The sequence below is a fragment of the Perca fluviatilis genome, chromosome 20 (assembly GCF_010015445.1).
Source record: "Perca fluviatilis chromosome 20, GENO_Pfluv_1.0, whole genome shotgun sequence".
Classification (NCBI taxonomy): domain Eukaryota; kingdom Metazoa; phylum Chordata; class Actinopteri; order Perciformes; family Percidae; genus Perca; species Perca fluviatilis.
In genome coordinates, this window is record NC_053131.1 from 18,302,233 (window position 1) to 18,321,273 (window position 19,041).

Genomic DNA, 19,041 nt, shown 5'->3' on the forward strand with positions numbered 1-19,041 from the left:
CCAAAAAGTATTTCTACAAATCCCTAAATGGAACGGATGCTCGTATGATAAATCTAAAATACGGATACATTTGACACAAGCTGTCTCTTGCACTTTCTTATCCGTCAGGTCATTGCTCCATTAAATTCCACTCCAGCTACAAGTTGCACATAGTTATTTCATCAAAGCAGGTGCGCAGAGTATTACAATAATCCCAGAGAGGGGTAGGCGGGCATCAAACATGGAGGAAACTGCAACAGGGGGTCAGGACCTTACGCTGCTGCCTGGATAATAAAATAAGGATTTGTGCTCGAACAAAGGAGGAGAGGTGGAGGATTTGGAAGTGACAACGTCTGAACAACATCCAGCAGTCAATCAGCCTGAGATGACCAAAATAGATTATGTATCATTTAAAAAAGACAACAGTTTAACTGTTATTACATTTCTTACTTTTTGATACTACATCTGGCAGCACAGTTTGGGGCCTCACTGCCTGCTAAGCATTGCCAAATATTATTTTTTTTTAATCAGTTTGAAGGAATTAAATGCAAAATGATCTATTCACTAAAGCCAGTCTCTTATACTTTGATCTGTATCTCTTTGTGAATTAAGGATAACAATTTTGCTTAACATCAAGCACTTCAATCAGATAGTTAGACACTCTTTGGTGGGAATATGTGCCAACTTCCAAGGGCATAAATCAAAGGAATAAGAGGGAGTTGCTATTCCTTTGTTGCAAAGGCCACTTGGCTCAGATACATCAGTGGCTGAGCTTACTGCAATGCCTTGGAGGACTCGGTGCTCGGCGTTGTTATTGATCTGTCTGTGTAAAGTTTCTGCAGAGTGATTCCGTGTATAAAGCAGCTATGCATTTTTAAAGGCATGCTGGAGTCCAGACTGGACACGCAACATTTATCTATACCCTAAACCCTAGTTATAGCAATTCCACACTTGACAAACTGTTGTGCTCTGTGCTCACCTAGCTTAGTGGTGTTCTCAGATGTCCACTTCGTGATGGTCTTATTTTGTAGTCATGTGTTTGTGATTGATGGAAATTTCAGATTGTGGAATGGTAAAGTGTTACAGGACTGATGGGAAGCAGAGTTCACTCTGTGAATTGTTATTTCAAATATAGCACGGCATGCTCTTAACGTTCCTCCCTCTCCTCTCTCTGTAAGTGTAGTATATTCTTAACAGTGATCCATTGTGGTGCCTATGACAAGAAAATAATATATTTCTACCAGAGTCTATCAGAGAAATGACTTTAGAGGTAGAGGGAAGAGGAGCTAGATCAATATGTTTCAGGCAGCTGTGAGTGTTTTTGAAACTGAATTTCCACCTTCCTTTGAGTTGTTTTGACCTTGATCCCCAAGAAGATAGGTCTCTGCTGCTCCCCAGCTTTCACCACTCCGTGATTATCCTGTACACCATGAAAGATAACCTGCGCGGTGAGCTCCACTTTTCCCCCTCTCAGCAGCCCTCGCCATTATCTTGCCAATCCGAAAACAGAACAAAAGATGTCACAGCGCGGCCATTGCACACCTTCATCCTGTGCATACCCCTCATTATTATTATTCCCTTGCTGTCTAACTGTTCTCGGAGATAATTGAATTTAAATGAAGAAAAGGCAAAGGAGAATGTTCTTTTTGTGCTGCGTTAACATGCTGTCATTAAAAGCGCTGGTTGTTTTAATGGACCAGGTTTTAAACTATCAAGACTGTAGAGAACCGGGGAGAGAGGTGGAAAATAGCAACGGCAACGAGAGAGCGATTAGAAAATTGGATTATAATTAGTTTACTGCAAATTGCTCTGTTTCTGTAGCACTTTATGGATTGTGGGGATCTTCAAATCTTCCTGTTTATGTACAGCTTAGGCCTCCATGTGTGCATATTCTATTTTCAGTCTAGTTTACGATGACATGCAGGGCAACTACTCGGACCAAAGGAAATGGGCATGAATGCATGATGGGATTTCTGCCAAAATAAACATCCAGCGTTGTCCCCCAGATGATTGCTCAAAGAGAGGTGCTTGTTGAGGCGTCAGCAGACAGAAACACATGTTGTGACAGCTCACACGGAGCGATTCGATGCATGCAAAAATCAAATGATATGCCACAGCCAGGGAGCCCTCCCAATGAAAACAAAATCAGGGCATTAGCATGTTTCAGCTGTGCCTCAATCAAGGTTGTCTGTGGTCTCTGGCTTTCATGTCCCTCAGTGGGATTGGAGAGAGACCGAGCAAAAGAAGTAACACCCGTGTGGATATTAAATGTATGTTTTGTTTTTGTTTTTTTTCAGAAAAACTTCTCTCCTCGTCCTACACGCTCCTTTCAACTTGACTGGTTAGCTAAGCAAAAGGAAACCTCTGCAGTTCCATATGGTCATGCTGTGCCAAGAAACAGGAAAGAGCATTAGTCTGACATGGACTTTGATCGATGCATGTCTCATATTAGCCTCAAGGTTGATGGACATTTGGAATTTAGTTTTAATTTATTTTTTTATTTTTTTCAATTTCAGGCTGAAAATCTGATGCTATAAAATGTGCACTCATGATTCAGCTAACATTGAGCCAAGAAGCTCACAAATAAGTTGAATTGAATTTGTTTTAAAGACACCATGAGAGTAAGTTCATACATATCAAATGATATTTGATATTTCTGCTTTGTATGTGCATCATTTCGAGGGACAAATTGGGCAAGTTACACAAGTAATATCCACAGTATGAGCTCTGTCTAGTGCAGTAGTGATGGCAGCTGGAACCCAAAATGCATTACATTTTCATTATGACCAGAGCAATGCGGCACATAGTAAGGTGCACTCTTGGTGCACCCCATTTATTCTGAATGAGGAGGTGGCTGCTGCAGTTCAATGACCTCTTATCTGATGGTGTGCCGCTGTCATAGAAGCCATCAGAGTGAAAGGATTAAGCCTGGCTTATATCGATATAAGTCCTGAATGGAGCTAAACACACACACACACACACACACACACACACACACACACACACACACACACACACACACACACTCACACTTGCGCGCGCAATATAGCATGTCCTTCTGAAAAAATTTGAAAGGCATATTAGGTCAGAGCTTCTGGGTAGGAAGATATGTTTTCATCTTGCAAGTAGATGAGGAAAAAATGAAAGTCAATAGAATTCTCTCAACTAGATATTAAACAAATCAGCTTCGGCCACCGGTCCATCCCTGGATGTCAATAGTACAATGACATCACATTGAATGTGCCCCACAGATCATTTACATCATGTGTTGGGAAAGAATTGAGCCGGCGCCAGCTTTGCTGCACTGATGGAGAGGTTAGAGGACTGCTGGTATGCATTCATCACTATTTGTAAGGATGCAAATAACTATTATACTTCTTCATGTGTGGACACAGAAGTGCATACACATACAGTAGATGCATTGTGTGTCAAAGCATACACATCCTCACAGTTGTTTAAGAGACAAAGTGAGTGTTCTGTCGATATAGGCTATATGTTGCCGTGTTTGGATTCTATTGGCTTTCAGTTAGAATACTTGACCTAAATGCCCGTTTGTTTTGCTCTATTTTTTGTAAACATGAAAATGTGCTGACCACACACTACAATTTCCTTATATCGGGCTTCCTATGAACCTTGTGGGGATTTGTTGCAGCAATCAAGACTTGGTCCATTGGACAATTAGATCTGATGACCTTCAGACTGCGTGCTTCTCAAGCACAACGTAGCCGTCATTCATCACTCCAGCAGCATTTCAAACATTTATGTGCCCTGGAATCCTGAAACCCTTTGAAAGCGGTTACTCAAATGATGATGAAGGGCAGATTTTAATATTCAGTTCAAAAAATGCTTTAATGTTTAACCATTGTCACCTCATGCCCTGATAACACAAACCGTCTAATGATTAGAACCACATTCTGTAATGCCATCTGAAGTAACAGGGATGCTTCTTTGTTGATCTTTTCTGTTTCAGTATGCGTGGTCATAGTTGTGTGAAGACCTGACTGCTTTAATGTTTGCTTATGCAGAATTTCATCAGATAGGGCAAAATTACTTCTCTAACATGCATAATGCATCGCTGTCTTTACACATCTCGCTCAAGATCCAAGAAAAATGTACTTATGTAAAAGAAAAAGGGTCAGCCCTTCCTGCTGATTTCCCACTGACTGTAACCTATTGTGTTCCCATCCGTAAGGCAGTGCTATTTGTGATAGTAAAGCAATTTAAGGACTTAAAATGTTACAGTTGGGGGTAATCCTGCAGTTCTTTGAATTGTAACTTGTTAAAGCTACTAGTACTGTATTGTGATTTACATACATAACCAGTACTCCAGCCAGTGTTGTGCCTGAACGCGTTCATTGAACGATAGTTCATGAACTCATTCATATTTTGGGCGAACGTGAACTGAACGTACTGTATTACTGCCTGATGAACGTTACCGTGAGCTCGTTCATTCTGGTGTCTGTGAATGGCACGCTCTCTCAGTTTAACTTCGTTTAATAGGGTGCCAGATTTAGAGCCTTCCAGGCGAAAACCCAGCTAAAATGCACCGTAAACAGGCCTTAATATGTAGCGGAAAAAACGCCCAATCTGACAACACCAGCCACCAGTGTTGCACCGCCGCATGCGTCCTCAAAACACAAAGCAGCAAGGAGGCGACAAAGCAGCAAGGAGGCGTTGTATGATCATTTAAACAAGTTTTATGACAAGGTCGGTGAGGATGCGAAAAATCTTACGTTTCTGTGCAAACTGCACAGTAAGAGGCACCATGTTTGTTCTCACAAATGAGTCAACAGAGAGCGTTATTGGGCACCGGCCTTGTGGCAAAAAAGGATGGTAACTTTTCAAAAGAAGTACAAGGTGTGAGAAAGCCTGAAGTCCACCTGTATGTCTCTGCTTGAACTGCTTCTGATGTGACCTTACTTACGGCAAATGGAATCGCAGTGGTCTTAGTTAGTGGTAAATCCTGTGGTAATTATTTTTGCTTTTTTGCTTTGCTGTGAAATCAGTTTGTTATAACAATTCAATCTGGTTCCACTTGGTTTTTAACATATAAGTGCCAAGTTTGGATTTCTGTTTTATAATATTGCACTGAGATCATATTGACTGTAGACAAGGTGTAAAGTTGTGTTTCTCAAATCAGGATTGCTCATCAGCTTGCCGGTTCAACATTCCCCATTTAAATAATACCAATCTCAAAGAGAGACATATTGACTAAGACAGAACCTTATGGTGTCATAACTAATAACTCAGCGTCTTGATTTACCATCCATAATTCACTCCAGCAAGGCACTTACTGTCTTGGAATGAATTGGAATAATTAAGCAAACAGATATATGCCTTGTGGCATTTAAATAAGTAATACATCTCCCTCCCAAGTGTTCTCAATTTTGAAAAAGACTGCAATCCAGTATACAAGTTTGATGCATCGCTCACCAGAATGAGTGTTTTATTTTTCATGCTTTTGCCATCCATTAGCTGTGTTTTTGAACCAGGTTGGCACACTTTGAAATACAGTTATTCAAAATGTAGGAGTCAAATTGAACATTAATTTGCCATGCTGAGATACGATACGCGATGATGCATATGTGTGCCGCGCATCACAGGCTTTGCGTTTCTTTCTGCGGAACAACTTGGTTCATGGTTAGCTGCTGGTAGTGTGCAGTTGTGACAACTCCTTGGAAAAGCATATGATAGCATCATGCAAGTCTGAAAAGCCTCACTGAATATAGTGCTTTTTCTGAGAATGACATTTCTGAACCAGTTATATCAACAGAAATGGTCGCCATTTCTCTACCATATTGTGTTCAATTCTTACATTCTTTTTCCCCTGACTTTTGCATAATCATCCATAATCCTAAACAGCAGTACTATATGATACTCCACATATTCCATTAAACAGAGCTATGCCTGAAAGGTGCTTAAGGCATGGGGCTAGATGGGGGGCCTTCCACTTCTTTCAAGCTCTTAAGTCACACTCTTGCTCCGACCCATGAGTTACTCACTGAGCTAGCTCCTGCCTTGCTTTTTCAAATGCTAATGACGAGCAGCGCTGAAAGCCCTAAATTGGGCCATACAATTGAGCCTGTGGTGTTTGGTGAGGCCCTGCTCATGTTGGAGACCGTGGTCTTTTCCCCTTCCCCCCCCTCCTGGTCCTTTGTGTGCTGTGGTAATAGGCACAGATGTTCCTCTTGCCTCACACAGGGCCACTTTCCCCCTTTGAATGGGTTAAAAAAGGAGATGGGCGAGCCTCTCCTAACTCCAGCTGGAGAGAATTTGGAACATAATACCCTTGTAGCAGCTCAGCCAAACCTCAATGCTGATGGTGCATTTAGGCTGCCTCCCTCTATTGGGCTAGTGGATTGAGGTGCAAGTAGGGGTAGGGGTGGGGGGGTTGTGGCCAGGCTTAAAAATTTGACCAAAGTGCAGTTTGCTTCATGGCCCCTGTGGTGTAGTGTGATTTACCGTCCTGCTTTCAAACGGAGTGTGGAAATGTGTCAAAATTTTGTCTCTGTAGGGAACTCGGGGATGTTTATCCAGCACAATAAATTTGATAAGTATCTTAATCACCTTGAAATGAGACCGTGGCAGGTGCCAGTCCAAGTAATCTAATCTGTGTATGGCCGACCACCGTGCAACATCTGAAACACAGACTACGGCGGCCATCTTACTGCCTGTTTTTATTGTACAGTATGTGCACTACATTATCCAGAAATAACCCAACTTTCCCCAGTTTGGTACATGGTTGGAGCATTAATGCATAGATAAAGAAGAGCTTCAGCCAAGGATTAAATCTATTGCTTCTCTTTGGTGGCTTAGCATAGTGAGTGTCAGTTTCATACTGTATTGCTTTTAGTGGAGAGAGGTTTCTAAGAAATGCCAGTCAAATTATTGATTATTACTGGGCATGGCAGAAGCAAGATATTTTAAAATCAATCTCTCAATCCTCCAACACACATTCATTTAGCCTAATGCAATATTCAGCCTGTGTTAAGTTGAGGAAGTGATTGCTTAGAGAGGACAGTGAGTTCTTTTTGTTGTGATGTTGCGCGTGGTGCATCTGACACTTTTGTGATGTATCTTGACAGTTTTATGGTTCAGCAGAGACCTCTTTTATTGCGCGTCTTCGCTGAGTGCATCATACAGTAATCATAACTTAACCACGACCTTGCCCTAGCTTGGGTGGGGAAAAGGAGGCTGTAACATTGCTTATGATGCAACACGAGATGAGATAAGAGCTCATGGACATCATTGATTTGGTTTTTCACAGCTAACTCACAGCCTTGTTGATTTATTTCACAACTAAATCCCCCAAAACTTATGAACTGAAGACTTAAAGGAACACGCTGACTTATTGGGACTTTAGCTTATTCACCGTATCCCCCAGAGTTAGATAAGTCCTTACATCTCTGCTCCTCACCACGGGGCTTCTCAGGTGCTGCAAGCATCACTCCGCCCAAGTAGCAGAAGTAGCAGTGCTTCGCCTTTCTGAGAATATAGTTCCCAGTATGTATACGGTTAGAAGATGGCTGTGTCTCATCTGACCTTGTTATTTGTACACGCTGTGACTATACAAATCACAACATGTAAATAGGAAAATGTTGGCATTATTTTGTCACTTATTGGGAGCAGTAGGCTAGTTGGAGCCAGTTACCTCCAGGATCTGTGCAAAGCGAGGCTAGCGGTGGGGGCGTTACGACACGCACGGAGATGAGAAGGGTATGTATGGACTTATCTAACTCTGGGGGATACGGTGAATAAGCTAAAGTCCCAATAAGTCGGCGTGTTCCTTTAACGTTGATCAATTTCACGTAAGCACTGAGATCTTTTTGTTGTTATTATCACCAAACATGTTTTAACCATGTTGCCTTGTTTAACCCAGTGTTAGTGCACTCCCACCTAAAAGGCATCGAACAAATAAAATGAGCTTTACTGAAATTGATGCACTTACTGTATTCAGTAGAGCGCGCACACACACACACACACACACACACACACACACACACACACACACACACGCTATGCCCGGCACTATCGGTGCAGCATTATTCTGCCTTTCGTCAGCTGTTTGATTGCCTCTCTCAAAGGGCAAAGCCCTGCAGTAGCTTGCATGCAGGATAATTAGTGTTGTGATTGTACTCACTAACCACGGGTGCCTGTCTGCAAGCACCCATAGGCCACTTTGGTCAGTTTGACTTGATGCACACCAAAGGAACTTGCGCTCACTGAGCCAATCAAGCGAATTATTGCAGGTTACAAGGGTTTTGATGATATATTTATGCAGCATATGTATGACAAGACTGCTGATTCTGTTATAGCAACAACAGCCGCACCTTCCATCTGCTGAATAGTCTGATTCATATTCTGCGGAGGCCTGAAACTTCCAAGCTTGTAATACAAAACGTCATTAGATCACTTTTCACGCGTGCTGTTAATTAGATTTACCTCTCTCATACAGTGTTTGAGTTTAATTGCAGCTCATTATTTGGGATTGAATTTCATAAACTGGATTGTTGATGCAATTTGTAAGCTTTTCAGAAAACGTCCTCTTGTGTGCATTTAAGCATCCCGTCTCTGCCTGAAGATACTTTGACCAAACCGCTTCGCTACCCACAAGATGTGTGTCAATATTTGATCCTCCAGAAGATAAAAAAAACATTCCTTCTTTCTTCAAAACAAACAAATACTGTTTAATAGTGATAGATTTTCATTGCGGATGTTGAATCATGAATAATTTCAGTGATATTTGAAAGCACCACTTATTCAATGTATGTTTATTATCAATATTCATGGCTTTTTTTAAATGTCTTAAGCAGAAAAGTTAGAGAACATGGATCTTGAGTATAATAAAATATGTAATCCTTTTGAAGTTTGTACGTTTTTTCTCTAAAACTGAAGGGGAAACGGTGTGTTGCGTCCACTTTGCTTCACAGGGACAAATTTGCATTGCGTGATTAGTTGATCGACATATTTCTCTGACATCCTTGTGTCAGACAGCACATTTGCAAAGTCTTTGCAGGCCGTAATGAATATTGAGTGTTCTATCTCTTTTGCCTTCCAATTAATGAATAGATGTTGGTAATTATTTGACCAATGCCTCTCTTTCATGACATGTCCCATATCCATCACTAAGTTAAAAATAAATTAAAATCAATACAGCCGGCAGACTCTTAGGACAGTGTCAGTGCTTCCTATGGAGGGACCCATGCAGGGCTGAATAACAACTATTGATCCTCCTTGAGGAATATTCTCTTTTATCACCTCCCCTCCTCTACATGCACACACATGCACACAGGCACACACAAAAGATACGGGTTTCTTTTCCCATAGTTTGGCACATTGGCAGCCACTGACAAAACCTTGTTTGTTCTTATCGCCCCATCCCGCGATAAAGAATGCAAAAAGATCAGAAAAATATAAAGCCAGAGCCGCTGCCGATAAAAGCTGGCAACGGTTGTGATTTATATTTCAAATGACTCCCCTCTCCTGTCCCCCTGCCTCTGTCCCCAGTGTGGTAGGTGGCCATTGTGTAAACAGCTCCTTGAAAAACAAATGGCTTCCTAAATCGTTGTAAAGAGCTGTGGCAGCTCGATCCGACCAGAGGCCCAGGGAGAGAGGGGACGGGAGATAACGTGTGTCAGCAAACATTGACTGGGCTTTATCACAATGAGGTTTCTGTGTGTTAGAGGAGCTAAGAGGCTGGCCAGCTAATCGTCCTCCACAGAGAGCACACATTCCTACAGGTCAGGGCTCAGGGTTGTTTGTGTGTGTATGTGTGCAGAAGGACTTTTTGTATGTTTATGCTCAGGCTGATTTCGCGACTCAGACAAAAAGCTGCAATTTTGTCAATTTTCTTTCCTCCCTACTCCACTCCCCCCTCCTGTCTCTACACCGTCGGCTAACTTTGTATGCTGTGACCTGCGATAAGCCGACGGAAAAGCGGTGTTCGCAGTTATGACTGTGAAGACTATTTGTTTACCCTTATCTAAACTGCGCAATAAATCACAGACGAAAAGTAACATCTGGCGTGGTAGGAGGTGTGGGTGTGGGTGTGGCGGAGGGGGGAGGGGGGGGGTCACTCTCAGTGAGTTTACTGCTCAAGGACAGACCAGGGAATTAAGTTTCACACAAGCATGAAGGGGTTTACTCTCTTAACAAATGACATTCGAGGAAAAAGGCACACTAAAATCACTCAGGGTGATTCCGCTTCAGCTGTGAGGTTAGCCTGGGGGCAACTTTTCATCTCAGTTCATGACTCGGGGAGTTTTGCCCCTTGTGTCTCTTTTAAGTGTGTTCTGCTCTGTTCTTCTAGGGCACCAGTTCTGAACTGTTTCATACCTCAGTGCAATAGCACTGCATCAGTCTCCCTGCTGGTCCACCACGAGCCCCTCAACTGCAGTAACAAATGTTAGCCAACAGATGTCAGCCTTTCCAGTTGATTTCCTTTTTAAAATGTTGGTTTGGAAAAAGCGGAGCATTCACATGCACAGCCTCAAACACTTGCCCTGAGACTTAGAATTAGCAATGCAGAATACATGCCAGTCCAAGATGTACTTTGATACACATTATGTATGATAATGTAATTCTTTATTGATCCCCTCAGGGGAAAGTCTTTTTTTGCTTTGCCTCTCTTGGGAGGTCAGGGTGCGTGGTCGGATACAGCATAACCCCCACAACTCAGCCGAAGCTGGTAGGGATCCAGTGTCTTGTTCAATGACACTTCATCAGGGTGAATGCGTTCTGACATGGGGGTTTGAACCCTAGGGACTGAAAATAGCTTATGGATTATGCCACCTTGCCATCACAGATACAGGGACATTGTTGACAAGGGGGTCAACATTGTCCCATCCTTAAAAAATATTGCTATTCACCCTCTGCATTTCATAAAGACAACCGATTAATCCTGTTTAGCCGTCAGGCCTGTGATAACTTTGAGGGGAATTGCTGCTATCCTTATCGTATTTATCCAGTGATGACAGATTAGTGGGCGTTAAATGCACTTCACATACAGTAGACATCGCCCCGGATTGGTACAGCGAGTTTCAGGGAGGGAGGGCCCCAGACACGGAGTATCTTTTTTGTTGTCAAAAAAGATGAATGAAAATCCACTCACTGAGTCGACTGCATACTGGAACAAGATAAGTCTTGGCAATAAGTCTCAAAGTGAAAGCTGTAATAATTTTGCAGCAAAGCACACACAGATAGATGTAGTGTACTTGGTGACTGCTGCATCTGAAACTACTACAGTCTGCAGTATTACCCTTTTTTGATGGAGAAATAGATCCTATAGCGCATTTACCATGCACATATTTCAGCAGGGGTTTGCATGGCAGCTGTTGGTTTTGCATGCTGTGAGAGTTTAAAAGGTCCCAGCATAGAGCTGTGCGCTTATGCTGTTCAATTACTATGAAAAAAAGCTGTTGGGATAATGCCCATAAGCTCAAACACACACACACACACACACACACACACACACACACACACACACACACACACACACACACACACACACACACACACACACACACACACACACACACACACACACACACACACACACACAAAGTAGCTGAGTGTGCAGGGTGAGTTTGTTCCTTCCAGGCAAGGGCTTGTCTGAGATTCTTAGAGGCAGGCAGGAAGGCACAAGGTGGAGACCTCTTCAGATCTGGCTGCTATTAACAGTCTTGTGATCTGCTCATGTTTACCTACTCTCACAACACTGGTACTCGGGGCTGTGTGGAGCATGGGACGCGGGGCCCGGCCTCTTTGAAGTGAAGTTGATCCGTCAGACTACGCTCTTGGTAATTGCGTCTTCTCTCTCTCTCTTCTTTAACCCCCACCTTCTCTGTTTTCTTTTTTCCCCCCATTTTCTTTCTCGCCAAGATGAGATTTGGAGGATGCAGATGGGGAGCTTTTAATGTGACTGTGTGTCTCTTCACGTCTCTGCTCTGATCTGAACCAAATAAAATGGCAAAAAGCTAAATATATACAGCATTTCCAAATGCTCTAATGTATTTTTGCAGTTTTAGTTTTTTCTTTTCTTAAAATAATATATAATAAATGACTGTGATGTTTCTTATAGTGTTCACATTTTTTTCTCCACTGTAGAGCTTAAAAAACATGTATTTTCTCTATAATTCACTCTACTAGATTTAGATTACCATAATTGAAAAGTGGAAGCAAAGCAACATGAACAGACGGAGCATAATATGTCCATGTTAAGCACCAGATAACCAGACAAAAAAATGCCATTTGTTTGTGCACTTACTGTCTGTCGATAAAGCAGCCTTAATGACACTTGATTTGAATTAGTTATTTTTTTAGAGCTGTTTACTCCATCCACTGTCACTGACGTGTGCTGTATTCAGTGGAGTGCAGCGTGGAACACCTGTGTGTTGTTGTAATTACTTTGATTATACCTACTATGGGGTATTACAGCAGTCTGCAGAGAGGTCCCAATTTAACCTGCAGCGAATTTAAATTGTAACTGAAAACAAGAGAAAAAAAATTGCTTTCTGGAATATTTGATCAGTGGAGAGATATTCATATGGTTACATGCTGTCAGTCCCTACGTGTGTGTTTGTGCGTGTGTGAATATAATAAGCAAGAGGGATGCATATTGGACTGTGAAGTTCAAGGTTTGTACTTTCCTTTGCTTTTGATCAGTTTGCCATGATGGGTATCGGTCTGCATCCAGACATATGACAGTCCAGGGGGTCCCATCGGTGAAGCCTGCTCTCCCAAAAGATGCCAGGTGCCTGATTCAGAACAAATGCGTGGGGCGTCTGTGTGTGTGTGTGTCTCTCTCTGACGAGAAAAAGGGTGAGGATGGCAGGTATTGAACTGCGTTGAAGTAGAATGAGCAACCATGGGTATCTCCCGGTTCATGACGCTAGTCAGAAAACTGACAAACCAAGTCTGCTTTTTATTCTGCAGCTACAATGTAAATGGAGCTCCCTCCTGTCCTTCATGCAATCACCCCAGACCCCCTAACTGTACAGACGGTGGTTTGGATCCCCTCTCTTTCTCTTTTCCTGTCTATCTCTATAGAAGTCTCTCTCACTCTCTCTTTTGCTCTCACTCTTCTCTTCTCCCCCTTGTCTAGTTAGAGGGCAGATGTACCTTTCTTGCCAAACAGGAGGAACCTATACTTTATCATTGCCACATATGGGGAAAGGTATTTTCTCCCAAAGGGAAAACTGGCATGCAATTATAATGTTCTAGCTGCCCCAAACATCCTTTAGAAAATATATAGCATCCTGTTTTTGACTTACATGAGTTTATGATCTCTTACATGGCACCACAGTGTTGCACGTCTACTGGGTGTTACCCTTTATGTCTCCTCATGGTTGATTTACTTGGGCAAAGCACTAAGGCTATTTAAGTTGACCTCCATTTTTTTTTTTCTGCCACCAGCTGTGAAAAGTTTAAGACAAAAAACAGTTCTTCACAATGACTGAATAAGTGCTTTTCCAGGACAAAATGGATTGAAAACAGCTCTTGTAATTAAAAATATTTCCCGTTTTAACGTTGCATTTTCACGTGTGTTTTACCCATGTAAATATTCTCGCAGAGCTAGTGCAAACACACCTGTGATTAGTTGTAGTAAAGTGCAGACAAATAAATTGAACAAGTAAATGCACAAAATTACAGATGACAGCACTTTGAGATGTCTGGAAGCAGTTTCTGAAGCCGGTACACTGCTGCACTGTGCCCGTCATACTAGCCGGCTCTCAACCATCAGAGTGGTAAAGTGGGACAGATGTTGAGGGTTAGAGAGGCCCCAGTGGGATATTGAAAATGATGGTTTGGCAGGGAGTGTGGGACAATAAAGGGAGAGACGGAGAGGCCGGGGTTCTCCTTTCACTACACCTGACCTGATCCCGCCTTGGGACCTGTTCAACTTCATCTGAAAGGAAAGAAAGGTGCCCTTCGTCAACAAATGTACATTTACACTCGGAAAAGGGATTCTCCAATACCCATCGTGAGAATAAAGACAGACAAATGCAGGTAAAAACCAAGGAGTGTGGGTTTCAAACATTAAAGAGGCGCCTGCTTAGAATAACATCCCCTAGAAAGATGGGCCCGAAGTGCTTTAAAGTGAGAAGACATAAAAGTGCATTCTGAAGTGTCCACTTATCAATTCCCGATTCATTGAGGGATTAGATCAATAACTGTCCTCCGGAATTTCAGGACAAGCCTTTGAAGTGAGTATTAGGGTTACAGTAGGCTCCTCCAGACTTCCAGTATCAAACTTCACAGGTTTTTATATTCCCAGCAGTCATCCAAACATATCTAAGAAATGCAACATCAGTTACATTTTGGTTTGGATCTCTCAGTTTGAGCTTGAGTTTCAAATTGCAGTAAATTCATAGTAACAGAAATGGATGCTCTAGGTTTTACTGATTTTAACTGTATAACTTTTCTTTTTGTGAATACAAAAAGTGTCATGTTTCTTTGGAGGAAAGGCACTGTTTTGTGAGATTGGTATTCAAGTTATCGCCGGATGCTGCATAATTGTAGGCTGCAGCTGCCAGAGCACAGCAGAGCTTCCATTGGTTTTACATTTTATGAGAGTTTACATACGCTATGTTTCTTCAAGTGGAAAATTGTTTTCTGCATGATGCCAACAGGTGGACTCATTAGAGAGTCAACATAATCATAGCAATCATTCCTCTCTGCAATTAGAAATATTGATAATTTACATATTATCCCAAGACATGGTTGAGTTTATTGTTCCACTCGCTCATGTTTCTAAAGCCAAACATCCGTAGTACACAGCAGTCAGGACTGGTTGTCGACTTGGACTGTGCTTAGTCTTGGATTGAAAATGTGAACGTATAAAAGGAAGAACGTTGGGTTGGATTTTTGTTTTTTATTTCTCTGAAAATACGTTTTTAGATCAGTTTTCTCCCAAAGAAATAGTCCAATTGCAAACTGTCCACATTGTCTATTGATAGACATCGCAGCATTTTTTTTTTTTTATGTTTTGAGCATTACAAACTAATTTTCATTCATCTTAATTGGGTGTCGGAGGTTGAAATCTTAATTTGACTACAGCACATAAAACCGAATCTACCTGCATGGCTAGATAATGTTCCGACAAAGGACACTTTTATTATACCATAATGAACAGTTATTGATGGTCTTGAGTTAAAAAAAATTTTTCAAAATTGTATCTTTCCCAGCAACAAGGAAGCATACCACTGCAATAATTTCCCATCTACATCTGAAGTGGTAGTGTGTTGCATTGTGTAGGTGAACACCTTGCATTTTAGCAATCATGTGACCAGTTTTACAGAATAATGTATAGCATTAAAGTGATGGTTCGGAGTAATTCACCCTAGGGTCCTTTGCACCATGACCTCGAGCCAAACACCCCCCCAGAAGCTTTTTTCACCTGGGTCTAACATTGGGCGAGTTAGCGTAGAGTAGCGTTAGCCGCTGAATAGCTTAGCGCGGGGCTAATGGACCCACATTTGTATCTCTTAAATGACCCCACTAATAATGCCCGAAATGATACCAAAGGTCTACACTAGTATATATAGGTTATGCACTCATAAAACGATGGATTGGAAAGTTTGTAAGTACACCAGAAGTTTATGTAAATAACACTTGCCTGCTGGCTTCTGCTCTCTGCTGTTGTTGTTGCTGCTGTAAGACGAGTGCTTAGGGACATCTACAAATTACAACACCGAAAAGAGATGCAACAAAAATATTTTTTAATTTAACTTATTTTTTAAAGTAAGTGCTGTAACTAGCAGGAGACAAGTAATAATTGAGGTAAGTTTGGAGACATTACCTTATTTAATCATTAAATGAATACATATTTTTGTTGTATCTCTTTTCGGTGTAGTAATTCATAGACTGCCCTAAGCACTCGTCTAACTGCTGGTATCATTTCGGGCATTATTAGTGGGGTCATTTAAGAGATACAAACGTGGGTCCATTAGCCCCGCTGCTAACCTCAGCGCATGCCCTTACTACTAATCGCCCAGTGTTAGACCCAGGTGAAAAAAGCTTCTGGGGGGGTGTTTGGCTCCGAACCATCACTTTAAGGACTGCCATAGCTGGAAGAAAATGACAGACCTTCTTCCTCAGCAGTCGTAGCAACACTAATTACATCAGATCTCTCGCACTGTGCCCAGATCAGCTTTGTTTTTGTGGTGTGTGTCTGTTGGCTAATGAGAATTAGCCAACAGCCATTTTATCCAGGTGAAACTACTTTTAAAGTTCATTCTTTTCGGGGGCAAATTACGTGGTATCAGATCGGTGCATAGACCACGTACTCACCGATACTGATACCAGTATTTTAGGCTGCATCTAATGCTTTTCCGATACTAGTATCGATATCAAAACAACTCTAGTCCTCATCAAATACTAATACATTTGTCAAAAATCTTTCATTAATAAATGCTAAAAATATAATTGCGATTCCATGTGCACTCCTGCAACTAGTAAATGAAAAGTGAAATGATAGTGGCCTTTATCAACAGTAACTCAAAGTAACCAGGTCTAACATGATCTGTCCTGTTAAGCACAATTGTTGTGGTCTGGGCAGCAAAGGGTTGACTTTCCATGTCCACTTCCACCATTTCTGTCTTCCAACCCCAACAGCTTGCAGATGTTGACCAAGGCTAAAGGTTGGCTCAGGGCATTTTAGTTCACTGCACTTTGTTGTCTACCTCTCAGTTTGTGAACCAAACCTCTCTGGCCTGGCCTCCCAGGTCAACCACAACATCGACTCGCTCCCGGCTTGTCAACGTGTCAGGGTGCATGCAGGCGTGCTGGAGAGGATAGAAGGGCTGAGGGGGGGAAGGAGACAGACACATGAAAGGCTTGCATGTTGTGAAGATGGTGGTTGAAGATGGCCCTCTAAAACATTGTTCACATTATGCTCTGCCTAAAGAAAAAAAAAGGCAGTCCAGTGGAAATGAAATGACCCCTCTGGACCTGCTATCCTGTGACATCTTTGTTTTCCAAGCCTGCGATCCAACCAATATGTAGCTCAGACCTGTTCCAGTCGCTTGACTAAAATGTCCTCTCTTAAGCTATTTTTATACATTGCTTTGGCTTTAAAATGCATTAATTACTATACAACCCTGCATGTTACTGCAACTTCCCCTCTACATGTCTCAGCAGACACATTAAAACTGTTACTCACAACAAGTCCTGTCATTCAGCTCAACCGAAAAACATTTTCAGCGTCACTTCACATTAGATCAGCAAGCAAAAAGAGAACACCACACATTGAAACATTCCTTTAATACTTCTCTACTTGTGGGCTGAAGCAGGGATTAGAATCGGGTAACATTTTAAAAGGATTTTTACCACAGGGAAACAAATCAGTCATTTTTGAAGAGGTCTGTTTAAACTTGTGCTATAATAAGTTCCTCTCTTTCACACCACAGTCACACGCAGCACTAACAGATGTTGTCAAGGCCAGTAGGGACAGGTGTACTGGTGGACATAACCAATGTGTCCCCTATTTCCATACAGTTTAAGTCACTGTCCAAACAGGATTAGTGCCAGCTTCCAAGTGTCAAAGCAATTACAACAATGACATCACCACGGTTTGGGGGTTATGGCTGATAGTGTAAATGTCTGCAGAGATGAACGCCTACCAGCTCTCAGTTGTCACCGCCCACTCTCCCCTTCCATCTGCTCCTCTTTCTGATGCCTCAGATTGGACAAAAGATGCACCGGTCCATCAGAGTCAAGTTTTTGAGCTTGTGGGTTGATTTAAAAATGGCCACCTATTCAGTGCTTTATTTCCAGAATTGCAAATGCATTTCTGTGGTGTCAACGGTTTCCTCTTATCTGATTCAGGAGACAAATGGACCCTTGCATTAAACAAATGATGTTTGATGCAATCAAACCCCTACGGTAAAGCCTAGATTTAAAATCTGTTTTATATATATATATATATATATATATATATATATATATATATATATATATATATATATATATATATATATATATATATATATATATATTTTTTTTTTTATTTTTTTTATTCTAAAGAGGATAACAACTACAATTAAAAACATATGGTGCATATCCAACACAGAAGAATACATGCACCCTTACATAAATCTTCAGTATATAATGCTATCAGAAACAGCAGAATATGCTGTTTTTATGCTAATTTAACTTACTTGAGCATTCCTTGATATATTCTGCGAGGGAAGTAAGTTCATCACTCGAAAATGAATTGATGAAAAAAATGTACCTTGAGTGTCCTGGACAAATACATCCATAAGCCACTTACGTAGATAAGCTAAGTGGCAAACCGTACTTACTCCTTTTTAATATGCCTCACTGGTGCTCAGAGAAGGAGGGAAAGCAGTACAGATATGACGTACCCTCTTGCTCTCCCTCATTAATCTTAATAAAACAATTGACCCCTGAATAGCTTATACCTGCCCTGGACCATTAGGCTGCATGACCGACGCTTTAAATATTAAGCAGGCTTTGTAAAATTTGATAAAATGTTTAGTAAATGGCATGAGGCATGGTGCACTCATGGGCTTTTTCTCTTACCCATGTGTTGTAAATGAAAGATATTTTTTTATGAGACTGAATGCTGTTTTAAGCAGCATTGGTGTATTGATATTTGCCTTCAGCTTGCACGATTTAAGATGGCAGATACATGCAAGCCCATCAGGGTTTTACCTACTCTACCTTTCAAAACTAACTACTCTGACATAATCTCGCAGTGAATTTTTTACAGATTTAAAAAGACCGTGGCCATGCAAGCTTCAGTCACTGCCTGCCTACGCCATTTCTCGTGTGTGTAATTCTGCACTATTTTTGCTCCTTTGCCCCCTCAGACTGAGGCGATGGAGCACAGTACACCACACGATATACAGTAATTTGTCTCTGATTAAAATTTCTGCTGAGCTTTGAAGCCCATACTGGTGTTCTGTGCTGAAGTGGTCTTCCTCGTCTGGTAAGAATTGAAAGCCTTTTCATCTCAGAGGGCTTAAGGGGTCAAAGGAACACCAAATAACCCTCCCTGTTGTTTCTTTTTTTTCTTCCTTAGAAGCTCGTAACAAACTG